Raw genomic sequence first — 18,822 nt, 5'->3', positions numbered from 1 at the left:
TGAAAACCTACAGGACACTGGCTCAAGAGGTCCCAAGTTGGGGATGCCTGCACTGTGGCAATTCAGACACACAGGCACGCACCGTGTCACTGTGCGCAGGCAGGTGACCTACGTGTTTATCATAACTGTCCCACATTCCTGTACAACAATAAACCAGAGTAGAACAATTAATCATTGTCAAAAAGAACTGAAATGTTTCTGCTTGATGACTATATTTTCCATAAAATGTATTTTGCTCCAATATAGGTCGTAACAACATCTGCATACAGTACAGGCTATGTTCTTATAATAAACTTATCACGTTATAACGTGATAACGTCCGATTTTTCTTTTATTTTGGTGACAGCTCCACGCTTCCGTACTAACTGAGCATGTGCAGTATGAGTGTTATCACTCTGGCATGTTTGTGATTGGAGGAATAAGACTTGTTGCAACCGTCCCCTGTTGCAACTGACCCCAGTCTCCCCTACATTTCCTTCATAACTCATAGACCTCTAGAAGTGCAACAGTCAGACTTTAATAGAATACACACACAAACATGTGCACTTACTAATAATAAAGATAACGTTTCTACTAATAAATATACGAGTGTAAAAAGATGGCGCAGGTCAGGAATGAGAGACAGCGGCTTCACCACCCGAGGAGGTTCAGGGTCTCTTCTGTGGTCTGTTAAACCTTCTACAGGTCTGCAGTCTGAAGCATCAGAGCCTGGTTGGACAACAGCCTGAAGGACAGAAAATCCCTGCAAAGACTTATCAAGGTATCAGATCTGATCCTCCATCTGGGACCAGTTCAAGCTGAAAATCTTCTCTTTAGTTCAGGTTTCCAACTTGCAGAAACATGTTGTTGATTAAACTTGTCAGAAATGGACTCTTTAACACAGTAATCTCATTTTAAGGACAAATATGACGAACAATTAAAAGTTAGTATTTAAGAACTGGTTCTGAATTCCAGCAGAGAGACTGGAACCAGAACTAAATGCTTTCAGAGCGCCAGATTCAGATCCAGGATCAGGTTTCTGTCTCTTTGTGGAAACCTCCACCAGTTCTGAGCAGATCAACTTGAACACGATCGACTGCCATGTGTCGGATTTCTAACTGGATCAGTAAACGCATCTCTGGGTTTACTTTCATTTCCTGTCGGGTCGTCGTGGCGCAGCTGAATTTCTCCATGAAATCTCCCATATGAAGGTAAAACTGAAGCCGTTTTTATTTGGTTTGATTTATCAGACTGAGGGTCCAGAACAATCCAGAACCAGGAAGGAGGAGAAGTGGTCCAACAGAACCAAATAGGAGGACATGAGGGAACAAAGACAATAACAATCTGATGACAGGAAGGGTTGCTGTGAACGAGGAGAAGTTAAGAAAACATACATATAACACGTATTAAAAAACTTATTAAGAGCAGCAAAGTGACCGGAAATATCCAAGTAAATATGTGAAACCTGTTTACATAGAGGTCATAAGCCCCGAAACTACCAAAATACAAAATAAATAGAGAGAGAATATATATATATATATATATATATATATATATTTATGTATGTATATATATAAATCTCCCATCTGTTTTAGTTTCACTTTCTTTTCATGGCAATAAAAGGAGGAGAAACATTTCCTCTTTTGATCTGCCTCATCACACTCTGACAGTTACGCTCTGCCACCACAACGTGGCGCAAAATCAGTAGCCAGACTTCTCCTCTGTTGTTCCCCGGTGGTGGAACAATCTACCAAACTCCGTTTCCTCTGCAGAGTCCTTTCCCACTTTTAAGAGCAAGCTAAAGACTCAGCTGTTTAAGGAGCATTTCCGCACTTAGCTTAACTCTTCTACTCGTCGGAATGAGTTAGAAAGATTTATCCAGCTTTTTGGCTCAACTCAGCACTGAAGAAGCTGCGTGCACTTACGCATCCCTCCATCTGGTGACCTAATTGAAGTCCAGCAGCTGAAGGCAGCTTCCTCACTGATGTCTGACTGCATCCATCTGACTCTGATATGAAGCAGAAACTCAGAGCCAATCAGAGGAGGAGCAGCAGATGATGGAAAGGAGGATTTCAGTTGATGTTCAGATGAATGATGTGTGTTTCCTCTGCAGGTGAAGGTAGAAAGTGTGTGTGAGCTGATGTGAATCCAGCATCATGGATCAGGACAGAGAGGAGGGAGCCCCTCCCTCTAAAACCACTCAGAGGTGAGATGTCCATCTCTAACTGTCCATGACTCTTCTTCATGTCAGAACACAACTCACATCACCAAACATTTGGATTCACAGGAACCAGCCTGGACCTGAACCTGGACTTGGACCCAAATCTAGAAGAAGGCGTAGGGGAAGACTTAAAGCTGGACCTGAACCTGGACCCAGCTGTGCGTCCATGAAGAGCGACGAGTCAAAGGAAGATTTCATGAATTTCCAACAAAGTCCTGGATCTAACAGACAGTAAGTAGTTGTCAGTGTTAAAATGTAAAAGTCAAAGCTGAACTTAGAATCAGAGGTTTTAGTGTGAATCTTTGCTGCTGCATCATCTGATCTGATTCATCACATCTGAACATCCTGCATCCTCCAATAACTCTAGAAGCACGAACAGCTGCAGTTTGATCCTAAATCCAGTCAAATCAGTCTGAATTCATCTGGTTCAGTTCTTTCCAAACTCAGCTGGTTCAAAGCTTCATGTTTTCAGTGTGTGAGGTAGTCTCCTCCTTACTGGTCATGCAGGATGTTACATACGAGTCTGTCTCCTCTGAAGTCCACTGATTACGTGGAACATAGAGCTGACACACTTTATTCACACAGTCTTTGCAGCTGCAGCTGTCTGTGATGCAGCAGATTAAAGTTCAGCTCTAAGGTTATGGGCTCAAAATGAAGACATAAAAATTTTGCAGCTGTAAATGAATGTTTGCAAATAATTTTAGTCGTTGCAACATTCTGTCGACAGACGAGAAGCACAAAACTGCATGCAAGACTCTGAAGTTTTGATTTTTGTCCCTGTCTGTTTACATCTATCTGATTGGATGGAGAGTAATCAAACTGTCCAATCAAGGCAAGGCAAGGCAGTTTATTTGTATAGCACATTTCATTTACAGGACAATTCAAAGTGCTTTACATAAAACAAAGGCATTACAGATATTTAGAATAGTAAAAGGCATCAACACATAATCAACACATAATCACAATAAAATAATAAATTACATTAAAATGATTAAAAGCAAGATAAGTTAAAAAAAGTTACCGTGCAGATTTCATGCATAGGCGCATGAGAAAAGAAATGTTTTTAACCTGGATATAAAAATGTCTACATTTGGGGAAAGTTTAATCTCCACTGGCAGTTTGTTCCATTTGTTTGCAGCATAACAGCTAAATGCTGCTTCTCCATGTTTAGTCTGGACTCTGGTCTGGACTAGTTGACCAATCAGAGAGCAGGCAGCTTCCTGTCCTTCCGCACCACTGGGAGTAGATCAGTTTTAAGGATGGGTGATGGTGGAATTGTGTCTCAAAGTGAATATAATAAACAGTTATTTCTCAGTCTGAGACTCGAGCAGCAGGTGCTGCAAACTCTCTCTCTCTCTCTGCAAACCATCACTTCCGTCTTTGTCTCCACCGGCTGTTATGGTGGTTGCTTGGCTTTCGTCTAGCAGGTCTCCAAGCACCCAGTTACAATTTTAATGGTGCTTTGATTCTGGGGTGGCTGCTGCGTCAGCCGGCCGCGTCCAACTCTGCACCTGACGGGGGTGGGGGGTGTTGGTTGACATAGTGCTTTACCAGGGCACAGGCCCCCTATTACTCACATTTTATATTTTAATGACCTGATATATTTTTAAAATGAACATCATTCTGTTCCATCTGCTTCCCTTTGCTAATCTGACAGTTACTGCTGCTTTACTGCTGCTGAAACTGAAACACCAGATAATAATAGTAATAACGATATGGTTGTAATAGACTTTGTGTGTTGTCAACCAACAATGAAACATGCAAGTAAAGAATTTATAATCTAAAAAAATGTGTAAATTAGTGCTGGGCACAATTAACATTTTTAGTCGCAGTTAATCGCATGAAATGTTGTGATTAATCACGTTATGCGCAAATTGACCTTTTCCTTTTGGTAAATTTCATCACCATTTTTCCTTTTAAAGAAGGCCTACTGTTATATGAATAAAATGCAGTATATTTTGGGTTACAAACACTAAATCAGGGGTCTGCAACCTGCGGCTCTGGAGTGATGGACTTTTAACTTTTAACTTTTAATTTTTGATAAATATCTGCTTTAGTCATTTTTGAAAAAACACATTTTTATTTTTATTTTTAGGTTTAAAAATCTTTCATCAGCAGGCTGAGCTGGATTTGGATCTCTGATCATGTTGGAAGAACTTCTGAGTCTGTCATCAATGTCCATCTGGTCTCTTTGACAGCTCCTCTTCATCAGACATGAGCTCCTCTGAAAACGTCTGTTCTGAACTTCAGCAGGTCTCTGATGGGTTTTAGGCTGAACTCTGAGATTTAATAACATTTCTGCTGTTTTTATCAGGATCCTTCAGAGGCTAAAACCTGGATCTAAACATGAACCTGAACCTGGACCCAGCTGTGTGTCCATGAAGAGCAACCAGTCAAAGGAAGATTTCATGAATTTCCAACAAAGTCCTGGATCTAACAGACAGTAAGTAGTTGTCAGTATTAAAATGTAAAAGTCAAAGCTGAACTTAGAATCAGAGGTTTTACTGTGAATCTTTGCTGCTGCATCATCTGATCTGATTCATCACATCTGAACTTCCTGCATCCTCCAATAACTATTGAACAGCTGCAGTTTGATCCCTAAATGCAGTCAGATCAGTCTGAATTCATCTGATTCATTTCCTGGTCTGTAAACCAATGATGAAGACACATCAGCTTCACCAACTGAGATCTGCTGAATCCATCTGTTATGTATGGATAGATGGATGAACACAATGATAACAGTTCTGCATCTCTGCACAATGAAAGAAAACTTTCCTCCAATCAAAAAGAGTGGAATGTTAAAAATGGCCGTCGACCTTTGGCCTTCGACTCTATTCACATCCCTCGGTTGAGCAGATTTTATTCCAGCATGTTTTAGCAGTGTTGCTACTCTCATGGTACAATGTGACCACAACAGCAGCACCGACGCAGCATGTTACTGCAGATAAAGACCGAGTTATTACTGAAAGGGTGTAGCTGTATTAATCTTTCACACCTGCTGCTGCTCGCTGAACCACAGCTTCATCCCTCCCCCCTACAGCTGAGCAAAAACCACAAACACCACCACAGCTGGTGAATGTGTTAAAGCTCCTTTTTAAATTTTTGTGTTGAGATGTGAAACTGTGTGTTGGATGTTTGCTGCAAACACAGCAGGATGATATCGGGATGTTTTTGGGCTCAAACACAGTGTAGACAGGAACTTCCTTTCAGGTGGCGGGTGTAGCTTGACAGAGGAGGACGGATCTATTATGGAGTGTTACACCACGGGAAGCTGCTAAAAGCTAAAAACCTGAATATTTGAGATTGATTTTGGTGATTTAGGAGATTGATTTAAGTATTGTTTCTAAGTTCAGCATAGGAACATCCAGTAAAGAGGGACCTGATAAGGATTTAAGTTCAGACTGGGACCAATATGACTAAAATTTGTCCTCAAAGATTGGTATGAAACTTAGTAAACAGACAGTAACTCTGATGTTCCCAGTTTCTTTTTTTATGGATCTGCTGAAAGCTGGAGTCAAAGTTTCAAACTGGTTTTGGGAAATAATCACCAGACCATGTTTTACAATTATCATCAGAGGGGTTCATACTGGGAGCTGCTTAGTCCAACCAGTCTAATCCAGAATACTTCAGCAGGGAGGGAGAGCTCCATAAAGGTGTTGGTGAGAGCTTCCTAAAAGCTGAAAGCAGCTTCTCCATGTGACAGAATGTGATGTGATTCTTCCTGATTCCTCCACAGAGTGGACCAGCAGAGCTCAGAGCTTCCCAGTGGTCAGTCTGCCCAGCAGCATCAAACACAGCTGGACTCCATATTTATGGTCTGTACATGTACAACAACTACTTTTCCATCTCTTCTGTTCACATCATCTTCATGCTGACCTTTGTAGACCAGTGGATTGTCAGTGTGTCCAACATGGACCTGATGTTTGGCTCCATGATTTCAGTCTGATTGTGTCCTTCATATCGTTTCTCTTCCAGCTGCTGGAGGACAACATGATCACTTTCATGAAGAAGGAGCTGAAGAAGATCCAGAAGCTTCTGAGTCCAGATTACCCAGAATGCTCAGTGTTGGAGGGTGAGGATGAGGAGCAGAGGAAGAGCAGCAGAGATGCGTTAGTGAAGATCACAGTGGACTTCCTGAGGACGATGAAGCAGGAGGAGCTGGCTGAGCGTCTGCAGAGCAGTAAGAGGATTTCTCTAAAGATTGAAGCTGCTGGATAAATGACACATTTACTGATGTCTCAACACATGAACATCAGATATTCACATCCTCATTCCTCAGAGGCTTCAAATCTTTACTGACTCTTCTTATTTCTTCTTTTCTTTCAGAATATTTTGCTCCAGCTTGTCAACGTAAACTAAAATCTGGTCTGAAGAAGAAGTTCCAGTGTGTGTTTGAGGGGATTGCTAAAGCAGGAAACCCAACCCTTCTGAACCAGGTCTACACAGAGCTCTACATCACAGAGGGAGGGACTGCAGAGGTCAATGATGAACATGAGGTCAGACAGATTGAAACACCATCCAGGAAACCACACAGACCAGAAACAACCATCAGACAAGAAGACATCTTTAAACTCCCACCTGGAAGAGATGAACCAATCAGAACAGTGATGACAAAGGGAGTGGCTGGCATTGGGAAAACTGTCTTAACACAGAAGTTCACTCTGGACTGGGCTGAAGACAAAGCCAACCAGGACATCCAGTTCACATTTCCACTGACTTTCAGAGAGCTGAATGTGCTGAAAGAGAAAAAGTTTAGCTTGGTCAAACTTGTTCATCACTTCTTTACTGAAACCAAAGAAGCAGGAATCTGCAGCTTTGAAGAGTTCCAGGTTGTCTTTATCTTGGACGGTCTGGATGAGAGTCGACTTCCTCTGGACTTCCACAACAATGAGACCCTGACTGATGTTACAGAGTCCACCTCAGTGGATGTGCTGCTGACTAACCTCATCAGGGGGAAACTGCTTCCCTCTGCTCGCCTCTGGATAACCACACGACCTGCAGCAGCCAATCAGATCCCTCCTGGTTTTATTGACATGGTGACAGAGGTCAGAGGGTTCACTGACCCACAGAAGGAGGAGTACTTCAGGAAGAGGTTCAGAGATGAGGAGCAGACCAGCAGGATCTTCTCCCATATGAAGACATCACAAAGCCTCTACATCATGTGCCACATCCCAGTCTTCTGCTGGATCACTGCTACAGTTCTGGAGGATGTGTTGAAAACCAGAGAGGGAGGAGAGCTGCCCAAGACCCTGACTGAGATGTACATCCACTTCCTGGTGGTCCAGACCAAAGTCAAGAAGGTCAAGTATGAAGGAGGAGCTGAAACAGATACAACATGGAGTCCAGAGAGCAGGAAGATGATTGAGTCTCTGGGAAAACTGGCTTTTGATCAGCTTCAGAAAGGAAACCTGATCTTCTATGAATCAGACCTGACAGAGTGTGGCATCGATATCACAGAAGCCTCAGTTTACTCAGGAGTGTTCACACAGATCTTTAAAGAGGAGAGAGGACTGTACCAGGAGAAGGTGTTCAGCTTCGTCCATCTGAGTGTTCAGGAGTTTCTGGCTGCTCTTCATGTCCGTCTGACCTTCATCAACTCTGGAGTCAATCTGATGGAAGAACAACAAACACACTTCAGTTTGTTCACATTTTTTAAGAAACCAGATTCAAAACATCTCCATCAGAGAGCTGTGGACGAGGCCTTAAAGAGTCCAAATGGACACCTGGACTTGTTCCTCCGCTTCCTCCTGGGTCTTTCACTGCAGACCAATCAGAGTCTCCTACGAGACCTGATGACACAGACAGGAAGTGGCTCACAGACCAATCAGGAAACAGTTCAGTACATCAAGAAGAAGATCAGTGAGAATGTATCTGCAGAGAGAAGCATCAATCTGTTCTACTGTCTGAATGAACTGAATGATCGTTCTCTAGAGGAGGAGATCCAACAGTTCCTGAAATCAGGACGTCTTTCCACAGATAAACTGTCTCCTGCTCAGTGGTCAGCTCTGGCGTTCATCTTACTGTCATCAGAAGATCTGGAGGTGTTTGACCTGCAGAAATACTCTCCTTCAGATGAAGTTCTTCTGAGGCTGCTGCCAGTGGTCAAAGTCTCCAACAAAGTTCTGTAAGTACATATATAGCAGGATGTGGAGAAATATACTGCTGCTGTTTTATAGGACAGAATGTGACAGAGAACTACTTGTTTTACTTTTGTTTGCTCCAATTTGCTGCAGAGCAGGTTTAGTTCTGGGATCAGAGATGAACACAGGTGAAAGCTCAGCCTCATAGAAGTTTAAACAAGTCAGAAAGATATGGGTGTGTAGATGTGGAGAGAGTCTCTTTCCAACTCTCTTAAAGAGAGACTGTGTTGTTTGATTTTCACTGATCTTCATCTTCCTCAGAGATGTGTCATCAGAAGGGAATGCTGATGCAGCTTTAAAAGAAGATTACTCCAAAGTTTGTTCCTGCAAACATTTCAACATTTGGAACTCGTGTTACTTATTTTTATTTACTGAGATCTGATTGGGTTCTACAAAGTCAGGTTCTTTTATTAAATAATGAAATAGAGATTTTGAACAGTTTTGTGGAAAAGGTTTTTCGTGTAAAGCTGCAGGACTTTTGAATTAGATTTTCCAATATCTTTGAATTTTCATCTGAGAATCTGGACATAGAACTGATTGCAGTATGTGGTTTTCAGCATTTCAGTGGACAAGAACAGCTTCAAGATGCATGACCATCAAAATTCAGTAACTGGAATAAATCAGACTATTGTAATTATCAGATCTGACACATCTATATGCACTTCTGATATGTGAAACCCTGGTCTACATTTTCCATCCATTACTGGATTTCTAACGGAGTACGTACGTACGTGGTGATGTAATACTCAAACTTCCAGATATTTTTAGAACATCTGGTCTTTGTTTAACATGGCAGTGCCTACAGTCTTAGCATTAGCTGTGCTAACGTGTAAGCTAATAATCCTACAAAATAAACTACCTGTGAATGTTTTACTTTGTTTATAATCTGGCTTCACACTGCTGCATGTAATCATATTTTTCTTTTGTGGTCCTATCAATTCTATTCTATTCTATTCTATTCTACTGTCATTTAGCAGACGCTTTTATCCAAACGACTTACATTTGAGAGTAAGAACCAAACAAGCAAGAATTCAAACAAGATGGGACGTCATAATTAAGTGGTAGTCAGAGTGCCGTGAGTCCAGTTGGACCCAGGTGCTGTCATGTAGTGCTAGAGGCAGTGCATATAATTTTTAGTTAATTTTAGTTAGTTAATTTTAATTTTTTTATCTTTCTAACTCACTCTGTTGAGTAAGGCAAGGCAGTTTATTTGTAGCACATTTCATGTACAGGACAATTCAAAGTGCTTTACATAAATCAAAGGTATTACAGATATTTAGAAATAGTAAAAGGTATCAACACATAATCACAATAAAATAATAAATTACATTAAAATAATTAAAAGCAAGATAAGTTAAAAAACATTTGGTGAAAGTTTAATCTCCACTGGCAGTTTGTTCCACTTGTTTGCAGCATAACAGCTAAATGCTGCTTCTCCATGTTTAGTCTGGACTCTGGCCTGGACTAGTTGACCAGAGTCTTTGGACCTAAGAGCTCTGCTAGGTTTATATTCTCTGAACATATCACAGATGTATTCTGGGCCTAAACCGTTCTGGGATTTGTAAACAATGAGAAGGGTTTTAAAATCTATTCTGTGACTGACTGGAAGCCAGTGTAAAGATTTCAAAACTGGTGTGATGTGTTCAGATCTCTTAGTCGTCGTTAAAACTCTAGCAGCAGCGTTTTGGATGAGCTGCAGATGTTTAATGATCTTTTTAGGAAGTCCTGTTAAAGGACCATTACAGTAATCCAGCCTACTGGAGATGAATGCATGGATGAGTTTCTTTTGGTCTTTCTGGGAGACTAAACTTTTAATTCTGTTGATGTTTCTGAGCTGGTAAAAAGCTTCTTAGTGACAGCTTTGATATGGCTGCTGAAAGTCAGGTCTGAGTCTATCAACACTCCGGTGATTTTAAGAGCCCGAGTCTCAAGGTCTTTGCCAATGCTGACCCTCTTCTCTTTGCTACTGATGGGTATTTTTCTATCATAAAATAAGACAGAAAGAACTCAGTGAGGTCAGCTTCATCGCGATGGGGAGAGACAGTGGTTCAGCAGTCAGAGAGTGTCTTGTGTCAACTCCAACGTCTCAACCCCAGCGCAGCCTCTTTATTGAGCAGATTGCGTAATTCATATAACTCAGTAGGGCAAGCAAAGTTCAAAAAGGAAAAAACATCAGCATACATCACTTCATGACCATTATCGCAAAGAGCAGTGACAGCCACATCCTGTTCTCTGCAGAGCAGGCGAAACCACAAGTCATTACCCAAGTTTAAGGGGGGAACTTTAAGATGTCAACTTCTGCTTACTCTAACAGCTACCATACAGAATAATCTCAGTTTTGTCTTCATTTAATTGTAGAAAATTCTCCTTCATCCAGGTGTTTATTTGCTCCAGACACTGACACAGTAAGTCTATTGGTCTGCAGTCGTCTGATGACAGAGACACATAAAGTTGTGTATCATCTGCATAACTTTAATAATTAATGCTCTAGTTCTGTAATATTTGACCCAAAGGGAGCATATACAAGTTGAACAGAAGAGGTCCAAGGACTGACCCCTGGGTAGAAGAGTTAGGCTAAATGTGGAAATGCTCCTTAAACAACTGAATCTTTAGCTTGCTTTTGCTATGTTGTTTACAGCTCAAAAAAAACATTTTAGGGTGCACTACCCCTTTAAAATCCACCAAGTGGACACTACAGCAAGGTTATAAACCTGATTTTCTCTACAGGTGGTCCTTCAGTTTGCATCCACCATGAGGACTAACGATTTTGTCACATACATTATTTGTGTTTTTCTCTATATTGTTGTCTCCAGGCTAAGTGTGTGTGGTCTCTCAGAGAGAAGCTGTGGACCTCTGTCCTCTGTTCTCAGTGCCCAGTCCTCCAGTCTGACAGAACTGGACCTGAGTAACAACGACCTGCAGGATTCAGGAGTGAAGAAGCTGTGTGATGGACTGAAGAGTCCAAACTGCAAACTGGAAACTCTCAGGTCAGGATTCATCAGAGTTTAAAATGATTTTTTATTAATGATTAATAGAAAACCTGTGGAAGGTGTTTGTATGACTGTCTCTGATTTAGGCCTCTTACACCACATGAACTTACCAGAACCAGTAACCGGTTCCCACATCTTGAGCCTCTCAAAACGTATAAAATCTTGGTTCAGGTTCTTTAATAAATTTAAGGTGCTTCACAAACAAAACTTTTCAGATACACTTATAAATAATTGGATGATTTTTTTTTCTATTTCATAATGTGGGTTGAATGGGTTCATGCAAAGTTGTTTAAGTAAGTTAATCCTGCTCATTTTCATACGTTGCCATTGAGAAGAAATAATCCAAATTTCTAGTCAAACTAATTTAATAAACCTTATTTATTAACATTTCCTTAGCTCATTTGGATTACGGGTTAACCCTTCAATGCATAGTGTCCATTACAGTGGACACCTATTAAAAAGCTTTTCCAGTTTTCTAGTGAATGCATGGGTGAGGATGGTAAATTTATACCATGCAGAATACCAGAACTACCAGACCAGGCAGTATCTGTGCAAAGAGGACCCTAAAACAATCCAGCACCTAACAGCAGGGTGCAAGATACTAGTACGAAAAGAATACATGGATTGCCATAACAAAGTTGCCGGCATAGTCTGTGCACAACATCTGCAGAATATAGACTGGAGACCCCTAGGTCACAATGTGAAACACCTCCTAAGGTAGTGGAAAATGAAAGAGCCAAGATCTTGTTGGGACTTCCAGATACAGACCCAGAAAATGGTGGTGGCCAAACAAATGGACATAGTGATCATGGATAAGCAGCAAAGGAAAGCCGTATTGATGGATGTAGACATCCCCAACAATAGAAATATCTGGAAAAAGGAACACGAGAAACTGGACAAATACCAAGGACTCAAGGAAGAGCTGGAGAAATCCTGGAAGGTGAAGGCAACAGTAGTACCAGTGGTCATCGGAGCACTGGAGGCCGTGGCCCCCATATTGGAGAAGTAGCTCCAACACACACCTGGAGAAACATCAGGCATCTCCATCACGAACAGATTAATCCTAGGAATAGCTTAGATACTAAACAGGACCCTCAAGCTCCCAGGTCAACTTTATTCTCATCCACAATAAAACCATCATTTTAAGCTCATATTTTGTTCCACATGTTTTAGTCAGAATAAGTAGAGTCAGCAGAGCAGCCTCTCTCTGACTCCAGCAGGCTGAATGAAGTAGGATTGATGCCTTTAAAATGATATAAACTCCTCTGAAAACATGATTGGTGGACCTCTGTAGAAACCTGGAAATTTGACATTTGTCACAAACTGAGTCATGAAGTTATGAAGTTACTTGGAACAAATAAGACACAAAGCCAATGATGTGAGACAGGTCCAGTTTTTCTAAACATCTCAACATTCAGGTTTAGTTTCACAGCAGTTCTCTCAGACTTTCTGTCATATGTGTTGTTTTCTGCAGCCTGTCAGGATGTCTGATCACAGAGGAAGGCTGTGCTTCTCTGGCCTCAGCTCTGACCTCCAACCCCTCCCATCTGAGAGAACTGGACCTGAGATACAACCATCCAGGAGACTCAGGAGTGAAGCTGCTGATGGCTGCACTGAAGGATCCACACAGACTCAGGTATGGAGAGGCTGCTGCAGCCACACAATGTCTGATAGAGGAGGAAGATCTGCAGACATTTTCTCTGTCCTTCACTCAGTCCTGCTTCATGCTGGATATGAGTGTTATATGAACCATCACACATGTAGGAGCCTTTTTCCTTTACTCACAGCAGATATTTGACTATGAGAGTCTCAAAGGAAAACATCTGCAGGAACAACAGTGATAACTGTCTGTTGGTCAGAGTTTCTTCAGTCTGGAAACATCTCTGCAGGTTAAAGGGACATTCTGTCATAGAAACATCTTTTCTGTCCTCTGACCCTGGATCAGACACAGAGATGGTCCAGGAAATGTTAGCTTAGCTTAGTAATCGTACAGATTTCAGACCTGCCGATGGACTGGATTCCTGTCGGACTGGATCAGGAGTCTTCCTGTACCAGTGCTGCTGATCAGTGGTGTAAATAGATGATAAAGACCTACTGGAGGCACTAAGAGGTGAAGTAGAGCCTTACTGTCCCATAGGACTGGACTGATAAGCACTGATAATGTTGATTCAGTCATGTGATAACGGCTGGATCGAATGCTGGGGGAGGTGACTGGAGATGGCAGTGTGTGTGTGTTGTGGTGAAGATGATGATGGTAACATCAGTTTTCCTGGTTAACGTGAAAGGACTCAGTATGTTCACAGCTGATGATGAAACAAGATAAAACAGACTTTCCTGAATCCTTTCACATCCTGTATTTCAGCAGCTGCAGCTCCATGTCTGACCACCAGAGGCAGTCTAACCTCTCCTCTTCACTCAGGACTTTAGAGCTTTGATGAACCCATGGTGCTGATTCAATAATTATTAATTCAATAATCCATCAGATGTAGATGTTGGAGTCAGTAGAAGCTGGTGATGTGACTGCACTTCAAACTGGAAATGAATTAGCAGACCGGATCAGATCTGGTGGTGAGTTGATGCTGCTGATCCCTCTGATTTGTTCCTGCTTTAGAAAGAAATGTGTTTGTGTCCACACAGCAGCAGGATCTGCAGTAATAATGTGAGGGAACAAATCCTCAGTGTGATGATGAAGCAGCTGTTAGTGGTCAGTAGGAAACAAGCCGTCACAGCTACAAACACACACATCATGGCCTCAAACAGAGTCTCTGACAGTCATTTAGCTTCATGTGCAGGAAAAGAAGCCACATTAACATTTCCCAGCTGAGTCAGAACAAAGAATTTGAGCCAATCTGCTCTGCAGAGGATATTATTGTCAGAAGCTGATCAATAAGACTTCAGGGCAGAGAGAAGATGCAGCTCTTGGTTAGATCAGGAGTTTCTGCAGAGTTCTTCATCTGTGAAGAGATGAAAAGGAGAAGATGGCTGAAAGAAGAAACTGTGACTTCCACAAGCAGTTTTGTTGGTGTGGGTGTGGACCAATCAGCTTCCTGATTCTGCTCCTTCTAGTCTGGAGATGCTCCAATCAGGTGGACGTGTCCAGATGTTGGACTGTTCCTTTCTCAGTGTAGAACAAAGTGTGTATGAGAGCCATGTAATGTCATGTTAGCATGCTCTGACCCCCCCCCCCTCTTTCAGGGTGGAGCCTGCTGGAGAACCATGGTTGAGACCAGGAGGTGTGAGGAAGTGTAAGTGTGTTTTTCATTGGATTCATCACATTCAACATTCTTCACACTGTCCCATCACTCATTCATCAGTCAGCATCAAAGTGTCAATAGATCAATAACTGCAGCTGGATTGTGTTTGTTCTCTCCATCAGATTCCTGTCCACTCACAATCAACATGAACACAGTGGACAGAAAACTCAAACTGTCTGACAACAACAGGAAAGTGACACATGTGAAGGAGCCTCAGTCATATCCTGATCATCCAGACAGATTTAACTGGATTCCTCAGCTTCTGTGTGAAAATATTCTGACTGGTCGCTGCTACTGGGAGGTCGAGTGGAGAGGAGACATTTATATAGCAGTGAGTTACAGAGAAATCGGAAGGAGAGGAGGCATCAGAGAATGTTGCTTTGGATTCAATGATCAGTCCTGGAGTCTGAGATGCTCTGATGATGAAGGTTTCTCTGTCTGGCACAATGACAGAGAAACATTCATCTCCTCCTCCTCCTCCTCCTCCTCCTCTGTCTCTAACAGAGTAGCAGTGTATGTGGACTGTCCTGCTGGCTCTTTGTCCTTCTACAGAGTCTCTTCTGACTCACTGATCCACCTCCACACCTTCATCACCACATTCACTCATCCTCTCTATGCTGGATTTGGGTTCTGGTCCTGGTCTGGTTCCAAGTCTGGTTCCTGGGTGTCTCTGTGTAGAGTCTAAAGAGTCTGATCATAGCAGAGAAACTGACTGGTGAACAGGTAGTTCAGTCTGTACATGTGTGTCACTTTCACTCAGAAACATCTTTTCAGATTCATGGATTTAATCAGTTTCTGTGTGAAACTCTTCTAAATGATTCCTTGGAAACTTCTTCCTCTTCCAGTCCTTTAAAGATGGAAGCTGTGCTTCTTCCAGGATCCACATGTTGTTTCCAGTCAAAGCTTCACACTGAATATCAGGATGTTGTGTTCACTTCATGTCATCTGCAGCTAGTTCCACTTCATGATGCTGGAAATGAAAATCCTCCCAGTGTTTCACTCTTAGTTTGTTTGCTTCATTCTGTCTTTATTTAGACTTTCTGACATTTTCACATGTTGAATTAATTTTTTTTTTTTTTTTGTTTTGCTTAATTTTTCACCACAAATGTTTGACTTTCTACCTGAAATGTAAAATTTAAAGAATTTTCAATAAAATATAATCAATATATAAATTCAATATAATATGACTGTATAAATTTTATGTTAATTTTAATTCAAATCATTTTAGACATTTTGTGAAAATATGTTTAATAAAATATAAATAAGATATAATTTCTCTCACTTTTTATCAACATTATATGGTTTTGATATTCTATTTCAAATTTCTACATAAGTACTTCTTTTTAAGTCTTTTCTCATTCTAGTAAGTTATCAGAATTTTAGAAGTTCTAATGTTTTTCATCATGTTTCATTTTTTTATATTTTGTTAAATAAATCATTTAAGATTTTTTTTCCCGCGATTTTTTTCTGTCTGTTGTGACTCATTAAATCTTTTTTCTTGATGATGATGATGATGCTCCAGTGAACCAGTAGATGAGAGAGATCCTGCACGTTTTCCCACAGACATCAACAAAATAAAACTACCAGAAGCATAATTTCCAATGAACAGGAGATGCATGAAAGTAGCCTCCAGTCAGGGAGACTGTATTTTTTATCACATCATCAGGGGTTCTCTGCCTGTTGACAGTCTGAGTCCATCTCTTCTTCCTCTTTATCTTTCCATCCTTTTCTTCCTACTCCTACTCCTGTGTTCCTAAGAGGAAAACAGTATCCAGGTCCTGCTTCACAGGTGGAAACTGAACTGTGTCCAGGTCCCACTGGACGGGTTTAATGCTGATAAATTTGAGCTGGATGGATCAGGTCTGCTGAACCACCACAACATCCAGATGATGATGATAATTCACAAGAAGATGGAGGAAGTCCAGGAAGGGACTGTTTCACCAGCTGCACTATGCGGTTACATTGCTGCCAAATACCTTGATGAGCGTACCAAATATCCCGGTGAGCGTATTTATCAATTCAGAAGCGCATTTCTTAATCGAGCGAGCGCATTGCACTGATCGCTGGAGTTTTTAATTACTCATGGGGCCGTAAACGCAGCACAACGAGGGTAAAACACGCCCTCCCACACTCACCATGACGCTCTCGTCGGAAAACTCTGCTCGCGCTCTCTGTTCAGAGGGCCTATTTGTCAGTCGGGGGCGGTAACTATGGTGTCAGATTTAAGCCATAAGTCTAGGGTGCGCAGAAACACACCCACGATAAAATGACACTCTCTCACACGCGTAGATATTAACTTTGCGCGCACAATCTAACTGTCTCACACACGTAGATATGAAGTCTGCGCACAATCTAACTCTTCAGACGCTACACTACAGGCTGCGAGCGAGGGTGTCAGCTCTGCGCAAGCAGGACTCCACCTGCGCGCGCTCTCTCTCTCGCCGTTTATGCTCGCGAGGTGAAGCTCTGCGCGCGCGGAGAAAACACTTTTGACACTTGGGGGCGGATCAGGAGACGTGGGGGGTAGTGTGCCTCTAGAGCACATATGTCAAACTGGTCCAGCAAAGGGCCGTGTGGCTGCAGGTTTTTGTTCCAACCAAGCAGCAGCACACCAGATTTGACTGATTCAATCAACTGATCTCAGTCTTCAGACAGCTGATTGGTCAAACTGTGTGCTCTTGGCTGGCTGGAACAAAAACCTGCAGCCACACGGCCCTTTGCTGGACCAGTTTGACATGCCTGCTCTAGAGAGACACTAGAGGCACACTAGTGGGGGGGTTGAGCCTTGTCCTTCTTATGATTGGTCACTTTCAACCCCGATCCCGCCCTCACGGACATCATTTTTTTCCTGCAAGACAATTTCCGGTCATTCGTCGGCCAATTCACAGAATTAGAAGGACCCTCCGAATCCACCCTTCGAATCCGCACTTCGTTTGGCCTCAAACGAAGGATGCTGGTGATGCATCCTTCGCTGCCTCTTTTCTCCCACAATTCGTTGCGCACAGGACGGTGGCGAATCAGCAGCCTCAGAAGAGTCGTATTAAGTTTAAATAAAGTTTTCTTTAAAAAAAAAGTTCGTTTTTTTTTAACTACACTTCAGTATAAACGTTACAAAACCAAGTACATTTAAAGCATGTTTGTTAAATGGTGACATTAAAATTCGGTAATATTTGATATTCAGTTACTTTTAAGGGGTTAATGAAGTGTGTACCGGCTGGAAAACAACAGAGCCTCAAACCGTTTTTTTTTTTTTTTTTTTTTAAACTGTCGGTGTTGCCGCTCCGTGTCCAGCGTCTACTGACGTTTCCTACGAGTAATTTCTGAGGTTTAAGTGATTAAACGTCCTGTGTTGTTGCTATGGGAAATTCTTGTAGACTAGGTAGGCTGTCCCATTTCACGAACGTTAAGCAGACTTCGAAGTGTGTAGACTACGGAGGATACTCTGTAGCCTACGTAGTCTGCGCACTTCGAAGTGTGCAGACCCTGAATTGGGACACAGAAAAGTTAATATCTACGCGTGTGAGAGAGTGTCATTTTATCGTGGGTGTGTTTCTGCGCCCCCTAGACTTATGGTTTAAATCTGACACCATAGTAACCTTCTGATTAATCTGATTGGCCAGGATTTTCAGTTCCAATTCGGTGACAGCACGGGACTTTTTTTTTTTTTTTTTTTTTTTTTTTTTTTTTAATAGCTTCGTGCAACTTTATTGCCCCAAAGGTACGGAAACATTTACAAACACGACAGTTTAACCTGAAAGTAAGCGGAAAATCCTATTGGAGCACCAGGAAGATTCTAAATGACAGTTTAGAAAACAAATATAATACAGAGAGGTAAAAGCGATCAGATTACTGAGGGTTAAAACTAAATAAACATATTAATACTGCACATATGTTTGTCAATGAATGCATTATTATGTTAATGTTGATTTAAGTGATGATCAAGTCATGTTTGACAACAGATTAAATAAGTGTAAACACAATAATTTCATACATTTCTGGAGGGAAATATTCATCTCAACCAACAAGCTAGCATTTATTAAAGATCAGACATGATGGTCCTCATTAGCCTCTATATTTCTTGCTGATAACTACTTTTGTAAGGTTAAATGAGGTTGTTACGGCTTACTTTCATCTAATTATTAAAGCCGTGTGGTAGTATATAATGTCCCAGCAGTATGGACGGCTCTGCCTCAATATACTAAGAGTGGTGACACTCTCACTCCTGTATACAAAAAATG

General features: G+C 41.6%; 1 pseudogene; it reads left to right on the top strand.

Moving 5' to 3' along the window:
* The first annotated feature begins 7,277 nt into the window (after positions 1-7,277).
* LOC121657010 lies at positions 7,278-15,687 on the top strand (annotated as a pseudogene).
* Positions 15,688-18,822: the final 3,135 nt, after the last annotated feature.

The sequence above is a fragment of the Melanotaenia boesemani genome, chromosome 2 (genome assembly GCF_017639745.1).
Source record: "Melanotaenia boesemani isolate fMelBoe1 chromosome 2, fMelBoe1.pri, whole genome shotgun sequence".
Taxonomy (NCBI): Eukaryota; Metazoa; Chordata; class Actinopteri; order Atheriniformes; family Melanotaeniidae; genus Melanotaenia; species Melanotaenia boesemani.
This window is presented reverse-complemented; position numbering and strand designations above follow the sequence as displayed.